This window comes from Aethalodelphis obliquidens, unplaced genomic scaffold (genome assembly GCF_003676395.1).
Source record: "Aethalodelphis obliquidens isolate GAN/ISIS:26980383/991018 unplaced genomic scaffold, ASM367639v1 scaffold82, whole genome shotgun sequence".
NCBI classification, from domain to species: domain Eukaryota; kingdom Metazoa; phylum Chordata; class Mammalia; order Artiodactyla; family Delphinidae; genus Aethalodelphis; species Aethalodelphis obliquidens.
Window position 1 is genome coordinate 3524482 of NW_020838026.1, and position 24436 is coordinate 3548917.

A 24436-nucleotide genomic window follows, 5' to 3' on the forward strand; every position below is an offset into this window, starting at 1 on the left:
TTGTGTCCCCTTTTCTGTTTTTATCTCCTTAATTTCAAACTATTGTTGAGCACCTCCTATGGGTCAGACTCTGTCCTGGGCTTTGGAAAACCAAGATGAATATCACTTTCCTGCCCTCAAGGAGATGCCAGTTTCCAAATGGGGTAGTCAGGTTATATAAACAAAAAGCCAACAAGCGAGGAGACTGACAACAGAGAAGTGTGTAAGACGTGTGCAGGGACACGGAGGAGAAACTGACGATCAAGGCTGGTGAGCAGAGAAGGTCTTAGAACAGGTGATGTTTGAACTCAGTCCTGGAGGCTTAATTGGAGTTAAAGTGGACTAGAGGGGTGGCATATGAAGGAAAGGATAGAGCAATGCATGGGCTTGGCACTGTTTAAAGGAACTCTTGCTAATTCTGTATGACTCATGCTTTTGCAACAGCCTCAACACATTATTACCACGACAGCCCTGTGAGGCAGGGAGTATTAGCAGCCCCATTTTACAGATGAAGGATTTGAGGAGAAAAGACATGAAGCAATTTGCCTAGTGTTACACTGGTGCTCAGAGAAGCACTCACTAAGTTTCCAACCTAGGAGGAGGGGTGTGGAGAGCCACTGCCCATCTCATGCTCTGAGCAAATACAGAAATCTTTTGACCAACCAAAGAGCTCTGCTGAAACACTGCATTTCCTCTTGTGAACCAAAACTCAGACCTGAAGTTATATTTTTACCACCACTGCCCCTACCCCCATGCTTTAACAAGACACGGTATCTTGTTTCTAAGGGTAAAAGAAATGCTTATAAACAAGACTACAAAAGGCATCTTAAGACAACAAATCACTCATAAAAAAGGGAACATTCTGATGAGTTAAGTGTAAATGAATCAGAAACATATGGATTCAATCTACTTTAAAAGGCCCAGTGGAGTTCCAAGTGAAGGGTAAAACCCTTGGAGGAGATTATACTTGGGGATGTTTCCAAACCCAGGGCCATTACTTCTGGCCAGGCCCAGAGCTAGGCTGGTAGAGGGATCTCCGAGGAAACCAAGAGAAAGAGAGAAAGGTAGGAGGGTCACTTTATCCCAAATCCTCAAGCCCAGACTTGGAAATTTTCAGAGCAACATGCCTCCTAGAAACACCTTTCCTGAACATCTCATTCTGGCCCAGGGCTGGGACTCCGAGTCTAGCCAACAATTTCACTTTAGAAACTCAGCTTGTCCAACTCCAAAAGGGTGTAGAGGCTGGACCGAAACCCTTCATCTTTCCCAAAGATTCTCTCCCTTTGACGATGAACCGTGTCCAGACCATGGCTTTGGAAGAGGAAATAAGGGCCATGGTTCTCTTTGGCAGCATCAGATGAGAGATGAATATGCACAGAAATATTGAACCCGTTCAACTAAACAGGAAACAACATAAGAAAAAGCAAGATTCAGACTCATCAGTCTGCTTGGGTTGCATCAGCCGTGAAAATAAACAAAGGCCTAAAGAGATCAGGCTGGTTTAATGGGAACCAGGCAATGAGCAGGTATGTGTCCCTGGGCGTAATCATCACTGGGGCTCCCTGTGCTCTCGTGCCTTTTCTGGGGTCCCACATGGGATGAAAGGTCAACCACCAGGGAGTGTGGTGGGCTCAGGGCCACCCAGTGTTTCCTCGGCCTCTGTTTCTTTACCCCCACAAGTGCCCTCTTCCCGATGAGAACCCAGGCCTTTCTTTCTTTCAGTGGATGAGAACAGGCCTTTCTCATCCACTGCTGATCGAATCGAGTTTTGCAGGGAGGACTAAGAAAAGCGAGCAAATGGAACAGTATTCTCCCCAGATGCCGCCTTAAATTGAAATCATCTGTTCTGGAAGCCCAGGCTCCTGGTCCCCAGGCCACACCCAGGCAGCTGGGAAGGTGAGCTGGGGAGCCGCCCTCGCAGACCACTGACCCCTGGACTGGCTGCAGTGAGGGGCTGTGTTGAGCAGAAAGGCACCCCTGGGCTGGGAGCCGGGGAGCTGGGTCTCATGGGAATTTTCTGTGCCCCTGAAGTCCCCATTGTCACCCCCTCCCCAAGACAGGCCTTTCTCTCTCCTGTTGATGCCTGAGATGAGTCATCTTAGAGATTTATTTCTTTGGCTTAAGACTTTGACACTTAAGACAACCGAGGTGAGACCGAATGTGAACATCTTAACATCAGAGGGTGGAGGAGGGGAGGGAAGCTGTGGGAATGGGGTGGCAGGGCGGCGGGGTGGCAGTGGGGTAAAGGCGGGCAGGGATGGCGGGGTGGGAGTGGGGTGGCTGAGAGCCTTGGAGACACACTGCTCCCGCTTCCCTGGTCCCCCGCCCCAACCCCCAGGCCATTCTAAGACTGAAACAGAAAGGGCCCTGGAGCCCTGAGAGCCCCTGCTGCCCCTCTCCATGCTGCCCGTCCCCAGTCGAGGCGGATTTGCCAAGAGGCCACCATGTGCCAAGCACAGCTCTAGACCCTGGGGTACAGCAGTGGGAAAACAGCGGCTGTGGGGACCCTGACCCTGCTCAGAGGAATTCAGCAGTGGTGTGGAGCCTGGGAACTAAAAGGGACCACAGCTGTCCCTGTCACCTCCTCCCTGGCTGTCCCAGGGCCCCTCCAGTTCCAGACCCTTCTTCAGCGGGTCCTGCCTTTGCAGGGGGAACCGAGCTGTCGGAGGACTTTCTTCAGATGCAGCGCTGAGCTCGCCAGAGCGCAGAGCCTGAGGGGGTCCTGGGTGGATGCCGGGTTGCCCACAGCCTCCCTCAGCCCTGCCTCAGTTTCCAAATCCGCCGCCACGGCCAAGCGTCTGCTGCACAGAGCAGGGCGGCAGCCTGGGGAATGCACGCCATCTTCTCGCACAGAGGGTGGGGCCTTGGCTGAATCTGGCCCCGCCTCCCCGGGGAGGGAGGCTTCCGGAATGCCGTTAGCCCTTCCCCCAGTACCCAGACTCTCCAAATCCACAGGACTGAGCCGGTGTCTCTGGAACTGGAGGCCTGTTGGCCGACGCTCTCAGCCGCCTACGGATGGATAGAAAGGTGAGGAGGAGAGGACGAGAAAACAGGGGGTGCTGGGAGTGCAACAGAAGAGATGGGGTTTGTTGGCGGGCTTCCTGCCAAGCTTAACTGTCTTCATCCTCAAAATGATTCCAAACAGCTGGGCCAGCAGTCATCCTGCTGGTGTTCTCTGGGCAGCTCGGGGCCCAGGGAAGCCCAGGGGCCTGGCAGAGGCAGTGCCTGCCCGACAGCGAGCTTAGCGCAAGGGAAGGGGTGAGAGAAGCCGGGCGCCCACGCTTGGGGATGATTTCTGTCGGTTGAGGCTTTCGGGAGGGAGGGGTCGGGGAGGGCCCGAGCTGAGCATGGGTTCCTCTGCTAGGGCATCCTCCCCCGCACAAGACTCCCGGGACGGTCACTCGCAGGCCCTTCCCTGGACACCTGGTCTGTGACTTATCCTGTGATTTTCTGTCGTCTCTGGCCACTTTCTCAGGTGGCCAGAGCCTGGGGCCAGCAAGGCCAGGGGCTAAGTACAAATTCCCATGGAGACTCATCTGAGCGGCATTCTGGGCTGGGGCCCCGGGGTGTGCCCCACTCCTGACACACCCCTGGACTCAAGAGGAGCCGGGCGGCGTAACCCAGAGCCCGGCACCGCTGAGCCGTACATTTGAGCCCGAGCGCGAACCGTAGAAAGGACGCAGCTGGTCCTTGCTCACGGCCTCGCGGTGGAGTTTCAGTCCTCGTGCCGGCTTCTTCTGGGCCGTCTTGGTCACGTGATTTGAGTAATTCCAAAAGTCCCCAACGCGTAAAACAGTTGACAAACACCAGGGTTAAAGATAAGTGCCAGAGACAAGGGGCCCAAGTCTACACCCGGGGGCAGCCGCCAGTCTGATGCCCCCTGGATTCCGCTCTCCTCTACCAGTGCCTGCCGGGCGCTGCACAGTGGGAACGAGTCAGCCAAACACTGTTATAAATGCAACAGCCTCAGAAACAGGGATTCTCGCTGCCTCCATTGAACAGACAAGTACACCGAGGCCCAGAGAGGGCGGCTGACGCGGCCGCCACGTCCCAAGGCTGAATGACAGAGCAGGGATCCGAACCCAGACGGTCAGGCTCCAGGCTGCACCCCCTGCTCCGCTGACCTAGTCTGTCCACTTGGGCAAATCTCTGTGCTGGGTTACGTGAGGGAATTCAAGTAAATATGCGGTGTAGTCACGACCCCTGGGAGCTCGACCGTTGCCAAGACTGAAGCAGCCTTCCCAGACTGGCCTAATGAATCTGCTGCCTGCGCTGGACTCCTCACGCTCCGCGTATGGCTTTGGGTCTCTGCACTTCAGTGAGACCTTCAGCAGCCCCCTCTCCTTTCCCTGCACATCAAAGCCCCACAGGGGCTGAAATCCCACCTTAGGAGCCTCAACCTAGTCTTCCAAGACAGGCCGGCCGGAGCACCTTCCCTCCCAGAGCATGATTCTGGAGTAACAGGAAGGAAGAACTCGGCAGTCCTTGCCCAGCTTCATGACAAAGATGTTGTGTGGGACCAGAGGATACAGCTGAGTCGGGCCTGCCGTCTGGGCTCCGGCCTCAGCCGACGGTGAACCAGGTCAAGCCACAGAGTAACGGGACACCCTGCACCGCCCGAGCCTGCCAGGCCCCACTCCACCAGCAAGGGCACCCTCGGCAGGCTGTCCCCTTGCAAACTGGCCACTTGGCATTTTAGAGACGCGCTGGCTACACTCACCTGGGGGACTGGGGGATGGCGCCTGGTGTTTGGTCCAGAACCCAGTGCCTCTGGGACCCCAGGGGCTTTGAAGGGGTGTTATAAGTTAGCAAAAGTCAAAGAGAGGATTTCATTAAGAACTTGAGTATTAAGGCTGCAATCAACGTTGAGTGAAACAGGGCTAGAAGGAGCCTGATGCCACGGTGACAGAGATACACAGAGAGGGCCCACAGGGCACAGGATTCCTCCTGGAGCATTCAGCCCACATGGGGCTGTTAGAAGCTGATGCAGGATGCTGAAGCAAGGGCCAGATCTCCTTCCTGGGGGACCGTTAGAAAACAGCTACATTTGGAGACAGGGGCGTGGGGAGAGGTTCCGTCAGCCTTGCTGTTTGCTTCTGGCTCTGGTGTCACTGAGTGTCTTTCCGAAGGGCCGGTGTCTCTCCTTTCCCGTGGGGCAGGCCATGTCACGGGGATACCAGGGCATGGGTGCAGCTTGTAACAACACCTGGGCTCTCGACCAAGGAGATGCTGCCTGGAAAAAATGCAGTGGTTTTAGCAACATGGGCATGATGTGCACGAGAAGGAAGAACATGATAGATCAAAGGTGACAGGAAGGACATCCTCTTTCTTTCCTGCAATCCGGCTGGTTTTGAAAACCTCCAAGTGGGTTCAAGTCTCTTCCAGGCAGGAAGGCAGCCTTTACCAAGGCAACGCTGCCCTGGCGTGACACCGCCCCCGCACCCCCCGGCACCCAAAGCTGAAACGACCTCCGGCGCCAGACTCCAGAGTCACGATCGCTAGCATGGTTACTCCCCACACCCTGCCCTTCCCTGCAGTGCCCACCCCTGCCTCACAAGGAAAGGCCCAGAACCTGGGGGGCTGGCTCAGGCAAGTTCCAGGTGGCGGCAGCCACGTGTAGGATCCGGCCCAGCACTCAGGCCGGGGACAAGCCACCAGGGAGAGTCAAAGGTCAGACTCATGGCCACGGCGAACCCCAGAGAGACACTCACTGTGCATGGCAGGTGCCTTCTGCTTGCACTGCCATCCCAGGCGTGGCCCCAAATTCCCCAGGAATTCCAGCTTCCCTTCAGAGTGACGCTCCTTTCTCAGAGGGAAGCGATCGTGGTGGCAACCCACCCACCGGCATTTAACTCTCGCCTCTTCAACCTGAGAAAAGGAAATAAGAATGAATTAAGACCTCAGAGCACCATCTGAAAATGAACCATAGACCAGGACAAGGACAGTGTGTGTTTTCCAGGGTCGCAGAAGCGTGTGTAACCTCCTTGTGCTTATAAGGCACTGGGCCCTGTTTGCCCAGAGTTTACCAGATGACACACTCAAGAGAGAAGGTGCCTCTGATGGTTTTCCAGAGGGAGCAGAGACGCGCAAGGCCTTGGAAACTTTCTTCCCCACTCCACAGAAAGTTGTATGTGAAAGGAGCCCTCAAATTAAAATCGAGTGGTGGTGGTTTTTAAGATAAAGTTGCTCAATGTTTCATAGCATCTCAAAATCATAAAATTAGCTGGGACACTGGATATCGTGCAGACACACTGTGCACCCTGTGCAGGCGTCTCTCCTGCGCCATGACCAGCAGGAGGTACAGATGCTGCCTGTCTCCTCCAAGGAGGCGGACTCCTCCCCTCAAGGGAGCAGCACACGTGTTTCCAGACAGCTGTATGTTTTAGATAATTTTTCCTTACGTTAAGCCAACATTAATTTTCCTGTAGCTTCCAGCCAGCATTGTAAACTGTGTTCTCTGAGGTCACGATAAACGCCTCCACCTTTTTCCTTCTGTGACACCCTTCAGATCTTGAAGATCCTGTAGCGTGCCCCGCCCACCCTGCCTTCTCCTCTCCAGGCTAGATCCACTGGTTTGTCAGACAGCCTCACTTAATAAGCCATGAGCTGCCTGCATGTTTTCCATTTAAGGGCTGTTTCTGGCAGGGCCGCTGCTGTGCCCTCTCCAGCAACATCTGCCCACCTCCTGCTGTGCCCCATGGTAGCTGTTTATGGACAAGAGCCCCTCCATCAGACCTCGGGGGTGGAGTCAGCTTCCCGCAGTAGAATGACTCACCTCTGGGGGCCTTGCCCAGAGAGGCAAAGAGGGTGGAAGCCCTGTGAGGAGAACAAATACATTTGTCTTTACACCGCTGTGTCGCCAGGAGCTGGCACCTGGCAAACGCTGGTATTTTCTTTTTCTTTTTTTTCTGTAAATAAGATTTAACAGATAATTTAAAAGTTTTACATTGTTAAATTTAATATATGTCTATAAAGCAGTAGTTATAGAATAATAGAATAGGACATCCTCTACTCTTTTTAAAGATGGTTACAAAGACTAAGTGAGAACTTTCCTCACCATGGCTACTTTTTAAAAAAAATATATCTTTATTGGAGTATAATTGCTTTACAATGCTGTGTTAGTTTCTGCTGTATAACAAAGTGAATCAGCTATACGTATGCATATATCCCCATATCCCCTCCCTCTTGCGTCTCCCTCCCACCCTCCCTATCCCACCCCTCTAGATGGTCAGAAAGCACCGAGCTGATCTCCCTGTGCTATGCAAAACGCTGGTATTTTCTGATGCATGAATGCAGAAGGGAATGAAGGAAGCAAGAAGGGATGAGATGCAGAGACAAAGAAAGGCCTTCATGGGTTCAAAACCTTTACCTCAAATGTCCTGAGTCCCCTGCTCCAATCCCGGAGCCTGTCTAATCCAGTCCCCAGGCTCCAAGGCTACATTCTGCCCACAGCGATACCCACCCCCACCCCAACAACTTCCACCCTTAATAACCGTGCTAAACTACCACCAGCTCCTCCTCACACCACTCGACCTCTCCCCATCTCTCCCCCAGCTCACAGTCCACAAGCCTCACCTACAAACGTCCCAGGACGCTCTTCTCAGACACAAATTCCAAAGACATCCAAACAAGAAGAAGACAAATGGTGGAAGACAGTGTATTGATTTGGGGGCAGCAGCTGATATCCTTTGGTCCCAGACTGATTTGGGAAGGATGCCAAAGGAGCGCTCACGTGCCTGGCCTCGTGGGGCAGAAAGGCTGCTGGGGCTGTGCCCATTGCACAGAGATCCCTGGTGACGAGGACACAGCTCCAAGGCATCCCGGTGCCAGCTGCTGTTGAGCAGCACGAGATGCCTTGAGCTGCTAAGTGGGCAGCTTCAGTTTTACTTTTCCTCTCTGGAGTAAAAAGAAAAAAGAACTCTGGCCACGGGTGACATACAAACGTCAGGCCTGAGTCTATCTACACATGGAAATAACTCCCCAGGCCTCCCTTCTCCACCCCCATCTCTGGAGATAAACTGTAATAAAGTATTAACAACTGGCTCTGCTCTTCTGATAGACAAGGGATGACTCTCTTTTAAAGACCTTTGTGCTCTGTTGTTGCCAAAGCCATTTAAACTGTGATCATTAGCAGCTCTGCCTACAGCGCAGGCCGAGGCGGATTTCTCTGGAGAGGTTCCATCAATCACGTGTTCCTGGTGGGGAGCAGCTCTCTGAGGCTGGGGTGCAGGAGAGCGGGGGCGACGCTTCACTCGCCCGGCCCAGCAGGAAACTTGGTGTTGGCTTTGGGCCTCGGGTGCACCTGGCTGGGAGGTGCCTGACAGCACAGCGGCGAGGCGGGAGGCAGATGGGGTGGATGCCTCCCCGTCCCCAAGAAGCCCAAGGGGAAGTTGCTCTCCGGCTCTTACTGAGACAGGCTGGGACCTGGGACCCTTTGCTGCAGTGTTTGCACCTGGACACATCTCTCCTGGAGCAACAAAATACACAGAAGCTCTATGGGACTAAAAATAACTGTGTGCATGTGCAGTTGGGACGAATTCTGGACCCCAAAGATATAAAGAGACCAAAAAACCCAACTGCCACTTTTGAAGAGCCTGGAGCAAAAACGGTGTTGGGAGCAAAAGCGGGGTACTGTGCATGCCCCCTGCACTCAGCACCACCAGAGCGGGGGGTGAAACACGCAACCCCTCCAGCCTGGCACCTGGACACACCCCTACCCTCACCCCATGTAAGGAGCAAGCTCCCCTCCCCCACCCAGGGAGGGAGCAAGGGAACCTGTTGTCTGTTCTCCCGCCACGCTGCTGTAGCAGGAGCCCCCAATAAAGCCTTGCCTGAATTCCTTGTGTGGCCTCTGATCAATTTCTGTTGATTGGGGAAAGCCAAGAACCCTGGTCGGTAACATTATGAGGGATGGCAGTGGCGCATCTACAGAAGGAGAGAGGTGCACTGGGCCTGAAATATTCTGAAGCCCTTGGGGAAAGGGCTGGGAAGGGAAGGAAAGTTCAGGGACAGCTGAGTCCTGTTCTGTTCCCTTTCAAGTCTTGCATGTTGCAGGAAGCACTTCAGATGGTGAAAATGGAAGGAACAGGAAGCTTGGGGAGGGGTGTGGGAAAGGGAGGGGAGACAGAGTGGGGGGGTTGGGGGGGGGGGAGAAAAGGGGGAGAAGCTAGAGTGGGGAGAGGACAAGGGGGAGAGAGAACCGAGGCACAGGAGAGTCAGGGGAGGCATGTTTTGAGGGGTGAGAGCTTAAAAACACGGATTCATGAAGATCAACTATACTACAATATAAAATAAAAATTAAATTAAATTTTTAAAAAAGGATGAATGAAGAAGAGAGGGACTGCTTCCCTTCTTTTTTCTTATTTTCTCTTTTTTTCTTTCTTTTCTTTTTTGGCCACACCGCGCAGCACGTGGGATCTTAGTTCCCCAACCAGGGATCGAACCTGTGCCCCCTGCAGTGGAGGCATGGCATCTTAACCACTGGACCGCCAGGTAAGTCCTGCTTCCCTTCTTTTTAAAGGCTGAGTAATATTCCCCTGTATGTACATTGCATGTTTTCTTCACCCACCCATCTGTTGATGGACACTGAGTGCCATTTGCGACAACATGGTTGAACCTAGAGGATAGTGTGCTCGGTGAAAAAAGCCAAACACAGAAGGGCATGTACCGCGTGATGCCCCTTATATGAGGAATCTCAAATAGACGCAGAAGCAGAGGGTAGAACAGTGGTTACTGGGCAGGGGGGAGGGGCGAAGTGGGGAGTGGCTGCCCAACTGGTATAAACTTTTAGTTACACAAGATGAATTAGTTCTGGAGATCTGCTGTACCGTGTAGGGCTTATAGTCAACAATACTGTGTTGTATACTTAAAAATTTGTTAAGAGAGTAGGTCTCACATTAAGTGTTGTCACTACCTTACACAACCATCAAACGGGACATCAAACAAGGACACCTGCGGAGGTGATGCTATGTCGATTACTCTGAAAACGGTGATGGCCTCACAGGTGTTCACATGTGTCCAAACTCATCAAACTGTACTCATTAACACGTGCAGTTTATTGTGTATCAACTATACATCAATCAAGCCGTTAGACAGAAGAAGGAAGGGACTGTGCTTAGGGAAGGCAGTCTGAGCCTTTGGAGAGAAAGTTTAAAAATTAGCAGCTCTTCCTGAACCTCTGAAACTCAGACACATTTCCTGGATGAAATTTTTCCAAAGCCAAGAACTTTGCTCCCCTTTTTTCGGCCTTGGTTGCCAGAGAGTTTAAAAGTCAAACTTATTGCCTAAGTTTTGTGATCTGTTCAAATCAGGTGACTGAAACATCTCCATCTGCTTCTCGGAGAGAGTCCTAGAAGTGTGATGCTCCCCACACGGCAACCCAGGCTCTCAGCCAGCATAAGCCCTTCAGGAAGTGGCGGGAGCACAAATCTTGAATAAAGGGCAAAACATACACTCAAGGAACCAGGAAGATACATTCTCCCGACCCATCTCATCTCCGGAAGAGAATAAGACATGTCCCACAGCATTCAGATGCAGCTTGGCCGTGAGCGGGCTCAGGGGAAGAGGAGGCCCTGGGATAGGCAGGGTCCCTAAGGAGCAGCCATCCAGACACAGAAACCAGAACGACCAGTTGGCCAATTAGGACTTTTTTTTTTTTTTTTTTGCGGTATGCGGGCCTCTCACTGTTGTGGCCTCTCCTGTTGCGGAGCACAGGCTCTGGACGCGCAGTCTCAGCGGCCATGGCTCACGGGCCCAGCCGCTCCGTGGCATGTGGGATCTTCCCGGACCGGGGCACAAACCCGCGTCCCCTGCATCGGCAGGCGGACTCTCAACCACTGCACCACCAGGGAAGCCCCCAATTAGGATTTTTGCAGTTGTCTTATTGCTCTGATTTAGGTTTAATTACCTAATAGTTTAGTTGGCAACATGAGAACAGGGTATAAATTTCCAAAGGTCCCGAAGGCTATGCAGCGAGAAGTCAGTTGTTCTCCCAGACTTCCCCTCCAGCTACCGTCCCCCTGCCCCAACCCAGGTAAATGCTGCCACCAGATCCTCTAAAAGGAGACTGTCGGGTCCTCCAACAGGCTTGACAAAGGACCCTGGCCCATCCCAGAGATGGGGTTCAAAAGGCTCCTCTGTAGAAACAACGCTTGAGCTGAGAGGTAAAGGACAAACAGGGGTGTGCTAGTGAAAGAAGGAACGGCATGTGCAAAGGCCCTGTGGTCAGAGTGGGCACAGCACTTTGGACAAGATGGCAAGGAGGTAGGGTGACCCATTCCCGGAGAGTGAGGTGGGGGTGGGCAGGAGTAGTGGGCAGAGGTGGGCAGGAGCAGTGGGCAGAGGTGGGCAGGGCTCCCTAGGCCATCTTAGGATTGTGATCTTTATCCATAGCACTGATTTAAGCCCTGGGGATTCAGAGGGTATATAGGAAACCTTAGCTGCCTTGCCCCACACCTGTTCAGCACCCCCTTTGAATTCAGCCATGGCCACAGCCATGGTGGACTCTCCCAGGTGGGCTTCACCTCAAATGCCGCCTTCCCTGGGGCCTCTCCAGTGACACTGGTGCCAGGGAAGCTGTTGGTGCACATGTAGGAATGATCTGAATGTGCAGGAGAATTTGTGCTTCCAGGAGCAACCCTCAGCCAGTGGAGAATGGGAGCCGTTGGATAAACACTCCTCATGGGCAATCAGGACCCACTCTTCAGGTCCCAGGTTGGGTTTAGGTCCCACGACTGCGACCTCACTTATGCACTCTTATATAGACGTTCCTTCATCTCCCACTCTGCCTGTCCCTCACTTCTGATTCCTGGGATTACTGCTAAATAAGCAATCTGCAAAGAAGTCCTTTTAGGCTCTGCTTTCTCGGGGTATCTCAAGTAAGATGGAGGCATTTGCAGCTGTCTAGGTAAGACAGGATAGGAGCCTGGCTTAGGGCGGCAGCTGTGGGAATGGACAGATTGAAAAGATATTGGAAGGTGAAATCAAGAGTCCAGTGCAGCCACATTCTCCAACACCACTCTCTCTTCTATTCCCTGTGGCATTTGGTCTGGCCAGTCCAGGCTCACAGCTTGTTACCACTGTGGAGTAACAAGTGGTACTTGTTGGAGGAGGTGTTTCACAGCTGTGCAAATGGCCACCATATATGGAGGCAGAACTCAACAGCCCTTGCAAAACGGGTTACAGGACATGAAGAGGGTATTTCCAGGCAGTCCTTAATTGGTTGAATTAAAATGGGGCCTTTGGCAGATATCCCTGGCATGAGCATCTCCTTCAGGCAAGATGGCACAGCCACTGTAGCAGAGACAGAAGTAGCAGTAACAACAGAAGGGCGTTGAGGAGGGGTGATGGCTGCGTGTCCAATGACGATGAAGAAATGGGGACTCAGAGAGATGGGTCGTCTTCCCAGGCTCCCCTGAGCAGTGCCTGATAAAGCAGGGAAGCACATCGTGGTCCAAATGGCTCCAAAGACCATGATTTTAACAATGATCTCCTTTTCAATTTCCCTCTGCTCCAAAGCAGCGGGGGAGCCCGGGCAGAGGCCAGCCATCTCTATTTACGCTGGCTCATTGGACCAGTTGACTGTCAGATTCTGTTACTCAGTAGACGAGGCTCAAGACTTTTTTTTTTTTTGCACATAAAGGGTTTATTTTATTTTTATTTATTTATTTTTTTGCGGTACACGGGCCTCTCACTGTTGTGGCCTCTCCCGTTGCGGAGCACAGGCTCCGGACGCGCAGGCTCGGCGGCCATGGCTTACGGGCCCAGCCGCTCCGTGGCACGTGGGATCCTCCCGGACCGGGGCACGAACCCGTGTTCCTTGCTTCGGCAGGCGGACTCCCAACCACTGCGCCACCAGGGAAGCCCTAAAGGGTTTATTTTAAATGTTTTAAGGATAGGATAGCGTTACATCATAATTACAAATATTATTTACAGAATTAACAGATTTATATTGTTTATACTTCTAAACGCAGAGAACAGGGAACTGTCTATACATTGTATAAAATCAAATTAAAACTAAAAATGAATTCGAGCTTGAAAGATGAGGTCATTTACCTAATTTTAAGATGCGAACATGAAACATATCACACTGTGGTGATAATCATGTCTCAACATATAAATACATCAAACCAACATGTTGTATACCTTAAACTTATATAATATTATATGTCAATTATATCTCAAGTTTTAAAGATCAATTAATTGATTGATTGTTTAATATTTTAAAAAAAGAGGACCTTTGGCGGACGTGGAGAATGGAGCTGCCGCTGAGTGTGGCCTTGGCTGGACGGACTAGAGGCAGCAGTGGGCGCCTCTCATTTATTTATTTCACAAACAACAACTGCCAATTCATTTAATCCTTATAACAACCTCACGATGTAGATTCTGCTATTTCCCCCCTTTTATAGATGAAAAAACCGAGGCAAAATAAAATGACTTAACAACTGTCCTAGGGAGACTCCGTCAGTAAGCAGCAGAACTGGGGTTTTCACCCAGGAATTCTAAAATCTGTGTCCTCACTCATGGCTCCACGCTGCCCCTCCTTCACCGATTCACCCTACAAACACTGCTGGTCATTTGCTCCATGTCAGGGTTAGTTAGATGCTGTGGGAGTGGAAGCTGGGTGAAATACAAACATGAATCAAGCATGAATTCAGCCTCAAGTAATTTATTCTCTCACTGATGTTAAGTGTTTCCATAAATGATGAGAAAATGTAGAAAGTGACAAATGTCCAATAAAAGATACTGACAAAATACTATGGGGCTTCAAAAAAGGAGAGCGATTCCAATGTGGAGGATGCAAAGGGATGGGACATCAGTTTGGTTTTGCTGCATAACGAACCGCTCCAAAATTCAGTGACTCAGAGGACACCTACCTGTTGCCTCTCACGATTCTGCAATGGGCCAGTCGGTTCTTCTGTTTGGGGCTGGCTCATTAGTGCCAGGTGATCTAGGAGGGCCTTGCTCACCCATCTGGGATGGCTGGGATGGAGGGGACCTCTTGTCCTCCAAATGTGGTCCAGCCTCACTCTCCTGGTGGAAAAAAGGTCCCTAGCAGCAAGAGAGAGGAAAAGCCCCGATACACAAGCACTTTTCCAGCCCCTCCATATGTCACGTCTGCTGATATTCCATTGGCCAAAACAAGCCCAAGATTCAAGGGGTAGAGATCGGCTCCCCTTCTGCTGGGATGTGGCAACAGCGCATTGCAATGAGACATGCTTAGCGGGGTCAGAGGGGAGTGGAGTTTTTTGTTTTTTGTTTTTTTTTCAATCAGGCAGGATCAGAGAAAGCGTTACAGAAAGAATGAGCCTTGAAAAATGGCTGGGGCTGGGGATTGTGGCAGGGTTCCCATATGTGGAGAAAATCCACAGAGTCGAAAGAGCTGAGGGTCTGAGACAGGCTGGGACCTGGCACCCTCTGCTGTGGGGCTTGCACCTGGAAACACGTCTCCTTGAGCAACAGGATACAAAGAAACTTATAAGGGACTAAAAATAACTGCATGCATGAGCAGCTGGGGTAAATTATGAACAATAAGATACAAAAAGACCAAAAACCCAGCTGCCACTTCTGAAGAGCCCGGAGCAAAAGCAGGGTACTGCGCATGCCCACTGCCCTCAACACCACCAAAGGGGTGGGCAGACCACCTAAGCTGCCCCTCCAGCCCGACCCCTGGACCTGCCCCTACCCTCACCCCACATAAGGAAGCAGCTCGCCCCCGCACTTAGGAAGCAAACACGGGAACCTGTTACTTGTTTTCTTGCTCCCGCCTGCTGTAGCAGGAGCCCCCAATAAAGCCTTGCCTGAATTTCTTGTCTGGCCTCTGATCAATTTCTATTGATTAAGGAGGCCAAGAACCCTGGTCTGTAATAGGTCCTCAAGGACCAGCAAGTGCTTCATTTGGGCTAGAAGGAAGGTCAGAAAAGAAAGTTGGAGCTGAATCATGGAGGGATGGAGTGATGTCTTTCAGATCTGGGATGGCGGCCAATGGCCTATTAAGAGGTTGATCTCTACTTGCAGGGCACAGCCCCTCTCAGAGAACATGCTCTACCACATGCCTGGCAGCCGTGGCAGCACAATTCTCTTGTTCCTGGAGCCCAAGGAGCAAGCAAAGGACCTGGGGCAGCCAGTCTACAGGCTGCCAAAGCTCTATGATGGCCGGAAAAGGTGAGTTGGGGGACTGAGGCATCAGTGGCCAAGGTCAAATGAAGGGCACATTGAGGTTAAGTCAAAGCTGGGGCATCCAAAGCTGGGTTCAAATTGCCACGTGGGAGCTAAGGGTGAGGAAGCCAGCTGGTAGAGACAGGAGACAGAGTTTTATGAAGATAAAAACTGACACAACGAGGGAAGACTAGTCCCTGGAGTAGCCTCGGGTCTTGATGACCTTCCCATCCACGTATAGGTTTACAAGTAATTCTCTTTCTCTGCGTCATGATTCTGTCTCTGCATCAGGTGACGATGGGTGGTCTGTCTTGCGTCACACGATGGGTGGTCCTCTCCTTGCATCCCTGTTTAGAACACTGGTTGGAATAAGATTTTGAAACAAGGCAGGGCAACCGGGATAGAAGTATGTCTTGGTCAGGTTGCAAAGCAGGGCGGATATTCAGGACTGGAGTTGTTCTTAAAAGGAGCTACTGTTTCTCTACCTCTCCCAGCAACTAGACGTACCAGAAGTGGAAACTGACGCCATGATATTTTCAGAAAGATTCTTTGATGAGGTAAAGTCTTGAAAGCCTCAAGAACGTTAGTTTGTAGTCTTTATTTCTTTAGTTTTTATTTCTTTCAAAAAATTGATCAGTTCTCACTCTAAAGAAGCTAGAAGCCATTCCACTCTGCCTTATTCCTTTTGGAATTTACTGAGTACATCTCAGCAGTGGCACGGAAAATATATTTCCTTGGAAACCAGAAGTCCCACAATAGTCCTCACCCTTCAGAGCCCCATGGGGTAGAGAAATCCCCATTATACTTGAAATCCGATTATTCTGCTTTTATGTCACCTCCTTTGCTATAAATGAGGGCCAGTGCAGCTGCCAGAGCACAGAGTTACACAGATACAATGTGATGTGTCAACCACTCATGTTTCTCTTTTATGAGATCAACTTTTTATAACTCTGCAGTCAGTCCACTAACAGACTATAAAACTTAGCTTATTGGAAACAGATACATCAACCATGAGACATCACTTGTCAGAGACTGATCCAGCCTCTTCTGGACACGAGTCGGTCCTTAGAGAGAAGGCCATTAGGAACCGGAGCCTGAGTTGCATCTCAAGCTGTGTAGGCACCTGTCTGGGTCACATAAATATTGCTCCTTGTGAAAAACAGCCATGCTGAGTCCCACCATAAAGTGTGTGACATTCATGGGTTAGCATCACGGCCTGACTGCTCATGAATCTTATTCCAGGAGAATTCAGAGTCCCTGAATCCAGCCAAATGTTACTGTCAAAAGCCTTTTCTAATCTATTTGTGGCAACAGAAATGTCTCCTCTTTTGAGAACCCAGAATGCTGGCAGCAAGGGCCAGCTCCCACTTCAAAGGGAGAGTTCAAAGCAGACGCCTCTTTGGACTTGAGCACCAGTGGGAGGAGTCAGTCTCCTATGCCTGGTCTTCACGCACGTTCCACTCTACCCCGTCTCTCTCTCACCTTCACTGCAGGCTCAGAAACCACTGCTGTCCCCAGATGGGTCTCCTTATGCACAAAGGGGACTCTGAGGTCCGCCGATAGAAAGGGTTTGGAAAGTCTCCCTGGTGCCATGGCTTTTTTCCCTTTTGGGGTGTGTCTCCGTTTGGGGCATGACTTTCTTCCCTCAGCATCCAGGGGCTCAGCTGCAGATGAGAAGCAGCACAGTGAAGTGTCCTGATGCAGGCATCACTGGAAAACATGTCTCCATGGAAACCCCAGGGTTACCTCACCCAACAGCATGCAGCTGTGACTGACCACAGAAGCATTGTTTTTTCAGTATAGAGGAAGTATCAGCTCTGTCTACAGAGCCAAGAGGGTTTCGCATTTTTTTTTTTTTTTTGGTTTGTTTTTGAAGTTATAGCCTCCTCTTCGGAGTTTTTGGGATAACGTCATATGTTTGGGGAGCATTTTGTGTATAGACAGCATTCTCCCCCGTGCCTCTGCTTCAGCACACAAAGATATCATTCCTATGAAAATAAGAGGGATTCTTCTAGGGAGACATGTCATTATTCATCTCTGCTCTAGTCATTGCCTGTTGCCAAAGAGTTGTTTTAATGTTCTGAATCCAGAACGCCTGTTTTCTCACAGCCTCAGCAGGATCTGGCTCACTCAGCACTCGGTGGGGTTTGTTCATGGGAAACCCAGGAGCTGGGGGTGGGAGTGGGAGTGACTGCTGTCACGGTGACCTTTCACACCTCCACCCCCAGACGGGAATCCTTAAATCAGGGCACACATGTGGTCCGCACTCCTCCACTCTGTCAGCCTGCTGGGGATCGGCATCATGCGGAATGATGCCTTCTGTCCCTCTGGGCTCCCCAAAGAGCAAACTTAATTGTTGGGAAACATTGGAGAAAAGAGATGTCATTCCTCTACCTCATTGGTTCTCACCATGGGGGGAGGCGGGATTTCGTCCCCTGGGAACAATGGGGCAAGGTCGGGAAACCTTTTTGGTTGTGTGACTGGGAGAGGGGTGCCAGAGGCATCTAGTGGGTAGGGGCAGGGACGCTGCTGAACATCCTACGATGCATAGGACACCCTTCCCCCAACAGTAAACGATCCAGCCTGAAATGTCACTGTGCTGAGGCTGAGGAACCCTGGAGCTCCAGCAAGGTGTGGCTTCAGGGCAGTTCAGGTCTGTTACTAGCCATGGGAGGACAAGCTATGGACCAGTTACTAACTGTATGAATAAATGCATCCAATGCACTCACTAGGGCACTCCAGTACGCAGAGGACTTTCTTGTGACTGGACTTTGCAGTGTATGTGAGTCCTTTCTGGAAAGCCTTTTCTTCTCTGAATTATGTTCTCAGTCTATGTTGTCTCCCACTGCCTCTCTATTGGTTAAAATTCCTTTCTGCACAATTCATATGAACACAAATCCTTCCTTTAAGGTCTAACCAATTATAGAAAAGTAGATCCTTCACTTAATTACTTCCAATCACTCTCTCTCTCTCGGGAAATCTTAGGACAGGTGGAAACAGGGCAATGGATGAAGCCCCTCTCATGGCCACGTCTAAGATCTATTGTTAATGCTTAATAGACATTTCTTTGTTATCACTCGTTTTCTAGTCATATGTCCTAGAATTATTACCTAAGATGTGATTTGTATGCTGAATCATATGGCCAACGTTTTTGTGTGTTCCTCAAAAATGGGATTAGGAGGAAGCATGAGAGATCAGTTCCTGGGATCCACCGGCATCTAAGCCAGCAAGAGATACAGAACCGGACAAGTGCTCAGAGTATCGCTCCCGTCTCCACCCCCGGCTTTCTCACCAGGACCACTTTCGTTCCAAAGCACGAGTGGCTAAGTCATATCAAGGCCAGTTAGGTCAAGATTACAAATATCTAGGCCCCCTGAATGTCACACCCACTTGCTCACCGCCATCGGGAGGATAATGTCAGGCCAAGGGAAGAAGCTTGCTCCATGGGCTCTCAAGACAGAGTGGACTGGGCCAAGGTTTAGGGCTCCAGGCCACCAAGATGGCGGTCCTCTGGGAAGCACCACTGATTGGAGAGGATCATCTAGAGGGTTCCACAGTCCTTCTGCTCCAGCTACTCAGACTTGTCACATTTAAGAAAATGTTCAAACGTTTGTTCTCTACATCTGTGTCCATACATTTGTGAGAACAAACGTATGGACACCAAGGGGGGGAAAGTAGGGGGTAGGTGGTGGTGGTGGGATGAACTGGGAGATTGGGATGGACATATATACACTAATATGTATAAAATACATAACTAATAAGAACCTGCTGTATAAAAAACAAATAAAATTTAGGAAGTTAAAAAAAAAAAAAGAAATTACCCAGTCCATTAAGAACTAACCACCCTGTACCCTGGGGCCTCTTGACTTCTGAGATGGCCCACACTGTCTGTAGAGTGTGTTTCTCTCTAAATAAATCCACTTCTTACCTAAAAAAAAAAAAAAAAAAGTGCTCAAGGTGTTAAAGCAGAGAAAGCATTTTAGAAGCCGATACAGATATGAGAGCGAGCTGGACACATACACGGAAGAAAGTGGTCTCAAGAAGCCACAGCAGCTGAGCCTCACCTCGCAGTGGAAATCTGTTTTACAAGATCATATTAGTGGACTTCAACTGCATGCTCAGACCACCTCTGGGGCTGAGGTGTGGATGTAGCCCAGCAAGGCCTCCCATCTGTACAAGCTCTAGGACTCAACACGGCCACACCTGAGATGGGGGGAGTTGCCCACTGAGGTTCAGGGCAGAGTCTGGGCCTGACAGGCACACCCTCGAGTTCTCACTTCCCAAGATAGAAATTGATTGGTTTATCGCATAACTTGAGCAGAATTTGTTCCTTGCTCCAACGATGACCCAGGCAGCAGGTCTCACTCAACACCCCCCTACCCCACTCTCCCAACCCGCCTTTTCTCCCCCTGCCCGGCCTCCATAGCCACTTCCTGTAGCAAGAACCTCCTGGGCCCTGTCGTCTGGGGGTGGGGCGGTGGGGGAAGAGGGGGCAGGACCTGGGTGCTTAAACCATGGTCTGGTTTAAGGTCTTCACCACCCAAGCCCCTCACTCCTCACCTGAACTGCTGTTACCCCCAGAGGATGCTCTGCAGCCTGGTCTGGACGGATAGAGCCCCTTGTAACAGAGGGAGAACTTCTTGTATTTTCCTTGCAGAGCCTGTCATCAGCTTTGCTGCACACGGCCCTGGAGGAGCTGAGCTGGCCCTTGTTTAAGGAAAGCCAGCAAATCCACGCAGATGTTTTTCTGAGAGCTGTTCCGACCAGGGCTCAGGGATTTCGCCCTGCCTGGTATCACATAGCACGCGGGAGGATGGGACTTCTCACTGTGGAGCAGGAAGTATATTACAAGAAATCAAAATGTAAGTGGGTTCTTTTTGATTAGGCCATGTTTTTCTCTTTTGTTTTTCTTTACATAACCTATCACTCAGCTCCTTTATTTTTCCCCTCTGCCCTCCTTGGCTCTCATGCCCACTCTGGTCTGCAGGACAAACTCAACCCACCAGGCGCTCTGGGTGGCACGGTTTCTAGCTCCACTCCAACCTCATCAGAGGCTCACTAAGGCTTTACTCACCTCATTTTCTTATCTGACACAGAAATCCTACTCCACCTAGTTTTTCAGAGCCCAGGAGACCGCTGACTTACAACCCAAGAGGCCAGAGAGAAGGATGCTTTGTCCAGAGCACAGCCTGATTCCTGCTCCCAGGACGGTCAGCATCGCCTCCCTCCTGCTGCCTGCCCCTCTCAGTTGCCCACATCCCCGACCAGAACCTGCCCTGCACACAAGCATCTTATATGCTTTAAGGGGTGAAACAGACTCCCCACACCTCTTATTTCTTTAACAGTGTACAAGGCATTTCATCTCATAATTTGGGATGAAACGGTCAATGCAAATCCCCTGCGAGAGGGATGGGAACCGAATTCAAGGTTTGGCACCAGTGGTCTCGTCTCAGCTCAAAGCAGAGGTTTGTTTGTGTTTGTTTGCAAGCCTGCTTGGGTTTAGCTCTGGGCTTCTGTTTAGGGTTGAGGGCAGTGGGACAAGAGAACAGCAAAGAAGTACTGGTTCCTAAAAAGGAAAGGCCGATGGGAGACAAGTCCCGTCTCCTTCACAGCTTTGATTAGGTCTCCTCTGCTAACCCTCCCCTCCGCAGGCATCTCCTCATCCACCTCTGCATCAGCCCGACCTGCGCTGATGCCAACACGGGCTCTTTCGCCCTGTCTGCCTCACAACCAGCCTCTATCCATTCGTTAGTTTCCCACGAAGTGCTTTCCCCAGAAATTGAGAAATGAGCCTGTGTCCCAGAAGACAACGGTTTTGCTTCTTCATAACGAAGAAATCTTGAAAGGATCAGAAGTAGAAGGAAAACACGGCAAAGGAGGGAAGAGCCCTAGTGGGGGAGGAAATGAAAGGCAGGGTGAGACCCTGTCGAAAACTCAAAGTAGCTAAACTGTGCTAAATGAGCTTAAATAACGCGGCGATGCATCTCTGGGCTGGTCCTGGGCCTGCTTGTCGACTCGCGCATTGTTCCTCACACCCCATCTGCTCCGTCTCTCAGGGGCCGACCCTGCGGGCTGTGTTTCTCAAACTGCTGTAGCAGCAGGGTTCCGCTGAGTTCAGCCATGCAGGCCGCCAGCCGGAGACAGGGCGGCAGGGCTGGGGAGAGGAAGGTGGGGAATCTCCTCTGCCTTCTCTGCCTCGTACAATTTGTATGTCAGTATTTCTTATTGTTGGCCCCAAAACAAAACAAACAAATCCACTCTACAGGGAGCTCAGGCTTTTATGACCCACATCTTATAGGAGGGATGGAGAGACCTCCAGAGAGAGCCTGGTCTCTGTCCTCACATCTTCCCCAAACACTGACTGGAGAGGAGGGCGCTGCCCAACTGTTCTCACCTGCCTCCTTTCTTTGGGGGTTTTTGGCGGGAAGGTGACTGAAGGTCCTGAAGGTGGTGAAATCAACCTTCAGTTCCACCTGGCATCAAGGCCACATCATGTGGGCTGCTTTGGTTCCCAATCAGATGCCGTGAGCGACCTCCGGCTTCCTGCTTTATAAAATCTAACATTTGGATGCCTCTGCTTCTTCCTGTGATGCCGCTAGACCTGCGTGTAGACATTCATCCTCTTATAAAATGTGTCCTGCTTGTATGAGTCTACCAGCTAGTCTGTACTCATTAATCCACTCACAACAAATAGGTCATTTTATCACTCCCTAAAGAAAAACGTGATGCTTTCCAAATTTGCTGCCCTGTTAAACGCTATTCAGAAACCAAACAGCTGAGTGCCTCTCATTATGGTGATTAGCTCCCGGGGCCTGGACTCTAGTCTGGATGTGGTAGTAAATTGGAGAGGGAAATCTCAAGTCCGAGCTCCCCCACATTAGACTCGCAACCCAACCTTTTATTTCATTTGACTTTCAAGCTCTGAAGTAGTTTTGTACGCTAAACAGCTGACTCACCGTACGTGATGCCAAGGATGATTTTTCAGAGCAGGGGTCCTGGGGAGGAGGAAGGAGGAAGTCTGAGAATGCAGAATCCCATCCCGTCCATCCCATCATCTCGGCATCTCTGGTCCCATCGCGGCTGACAGTTGTTCAAGGAGCAGATTGTAACCTAGGGAGTCAGATTTGGGAACATGTACAATGTCGCTCCAACCCTCCAACTGCCTCTCCCAGCCTTCGATCTTTTCTGAAAACAGTGGCGTGGACAGTGAGACAAGAAGAAAGCTAGAAGAGTGGGTTAGGTCAAGGGTCTTTCAGAAAGGAGATTATTCCTAAAACAGCTTTCCTCTCTAGTGGCCTCTCTCCCCTTCCCATCACTACCAAGGTGCTAAACAGTGCAACCACCCGAGGAGCCCTCACAGCACCCACTCTTCCCCCAGCTCTGCACCCTGACCCCCACCACCTGCTGGAATTGCTCTGTCACAGGTCACCTCCCACTGTCCGGTAATTAAATTCAGGGACATGTCTGCCTTCACCTCCCAGATGCAACTGCAGGATTGGACCATGCTGTGTGTCTCCATCCTTCCTCTCTCCATTCTCTGCTCTCTTCCTCCATCCCAGGGCAGATACTATCAGAGTCGACTGCAAATGCCTCTCCTCCTTCCCTATTCCTGTTGGCACTGTGGGGAGCGAGGCATTAGGGAATTTGAGCCAAGTGTCCGCATTAGCCTTTTACTAGCTCCCAGTTAGAGTTCTGCTTCGCTTCGCACCCACCTGGGACACACACCTGTGCCACAGTAGAAGTCATACATTGTAACTGCCCTGCTCAAAAATCTCCCACTCTGCTTTGTGCACAGAGTACAATAAACATGAGCAAATCTGGCCCCCAAGCCCCCCTCAGCCTCCGTTGCAGCCCTGCCCCCTCACACGTCTAGCTCCCGGCTTGCTCACCACATCCTAACGAGCTCATCACTCTCCACCAGCTCCTGCATGCTCTTTCTGTCACCTCTGCTTCAAGTCGTAGGGAGAATCCTGCCTCCAGCGTGAATCCTGCCTCCAGCTTCAAGTCGTAGGGAGAATCCTGCCTCCCCTTAAAATGAGCAATTATATGTTTAAGTTTGCAATGTAAAATAAACATTTCTTAAAAGGAAGGTATAGCTTAAATCCCACTTGACAAGCCCACCCAATCCCAGACCCCTCCTGGCGCATTCACACACACCCGTGGATATAAAATCTGCAGTCGCCAGATGGGGGCTCAGGACCCACTCCTTGTGCTGGCTGCCACTTCTACTGCCGGTACCATCTTTACTGGGTTGGAGACCACTCCTCGGAATGTTGGGGGGGTCTGGCTCCTCACTTTACTTTGCTTCTCTCTATCAAATGTCTTTTAGAAATTCCTAGTAATTTCTTGTTAACCGAAGTCATCTCTTTAATTTGCAGTCCTGTTAGGAATTTTCGTAGTTGGTGATAGTACACCTTTCCTGTCAGTTTTAGGACAGGAAAGAAACGGAGCCACGGGGGTTCAGTTTCCCATCTTGATGGTCTGCACACCCCTTGTTTTAGTTCAACATTTTGCCTCAAAATATTTGCTGCTCACAGTCCTCTAGGGGGTCTCTGGGCTTTCTATGATACCTAGCTAGAGTGGCTGGCAGGAGCTCAGTAAGTACACACAGTTTCAATAAATGGTAGGAACATTTTTTTTTCTCGCCCACGTGACTCAATATCAACAGCACAATGCTGGGAAGCTCTGATCGCTGCTGGGGACCCATTTCAACATGGATGCATTCTTAGCGCGTCTTCCCTGCTTACCTTTATAACTGGAGGTTTTGGTCTATTTGATCATAGAACAGACAGCGTTTTACGGGCTGTAAATGGAGACAAAGTTACAGGAATGAAAGGAGTAGCCAAGAAGCATAAGAGGCCTTTTTTTTTTCCTTTTGGCCTTGCCACATGGATTGTGGGATCTTAGTTCCCTGACCAGGGATTGAACCAGAACCCACAGCAGTGAAAGCGCTGAGTCCTAACCACGGGACCACCAGGGAATTCCCAGAAGCAGAAGAGGCCTTAACAGCACAAACTCCACTCTGCCCGCTCCCCAGAAGTTCAGAGAGATGTTGGGGAGAACTTTGGAAATCCATAGGCAATGGGGTTGGAAAGTTCCTGCTCATTGTGCCCAATCTCAAAAGAGGCAGGGAGGCCTCAGCTGACAGTCGAAAAACAAAAGCAGAATGCAAAATTATAAATACACACAATTTATCCATCTTTTTAAAAAAGCTGATGTATCACAGCTTTCCTATACATAGATATAGACCATAGACACACACACACACACACACACACACACACACACACACACACACACA

At 50.7% G+C, this 24436-nt stretch overlaps 2 long non-coding RNA genes across 2 annotated transcripts in view; one reads left to right on the forward strand and one right to left on the reverse strand.

Annotated features, from left to right (window-relative positions):
* Window positions 1-9419: 9419 nt before the first annotated feature.
* The window catches only part of LOC113612767 (uncharacterized), a 50109-nt gene continuing 35092 nt past the window's right edge, over window positions 9420-24436 (forward strand). The window contains exons 1-3 of the long non-coding RNA XR_003429956.1: window positions 9420-9471; window positions 14995-15141; window positions 19793-19997. This is a non-coding gene — a long non-coding RNA (uncharacterized LOC113612767). The remainder of the gene's footprint in view (window positions 9472-14994; window positions 15142-19792; window positions 19998-24436) is intronic.
* The window catches only part of LOC113612768 (uncharacterized), a 15533-nt gene continuing 3951 nt past the window's right edge, over window positions 12855-24436 (reverse strand). The window contains exons 3-7 of the long non-coding RNA XR_003429957.1: window positions 23883-23938; window positions 22092-22245; window positions 19696-19961; window positions 13854-14010; window positions 12855-13596 (exon numbers count right to left, since the gene is read on the reverse strand). This is a non-coding gene — a long non-coding RNA (uncharacterized LOC113612768). The remainder of the gene's footprint in view (window positions 13597-13853; window positions 14011-19695; window positions 19962-22091; window positions 22246-23882; window positions 23939-24436) is intronic.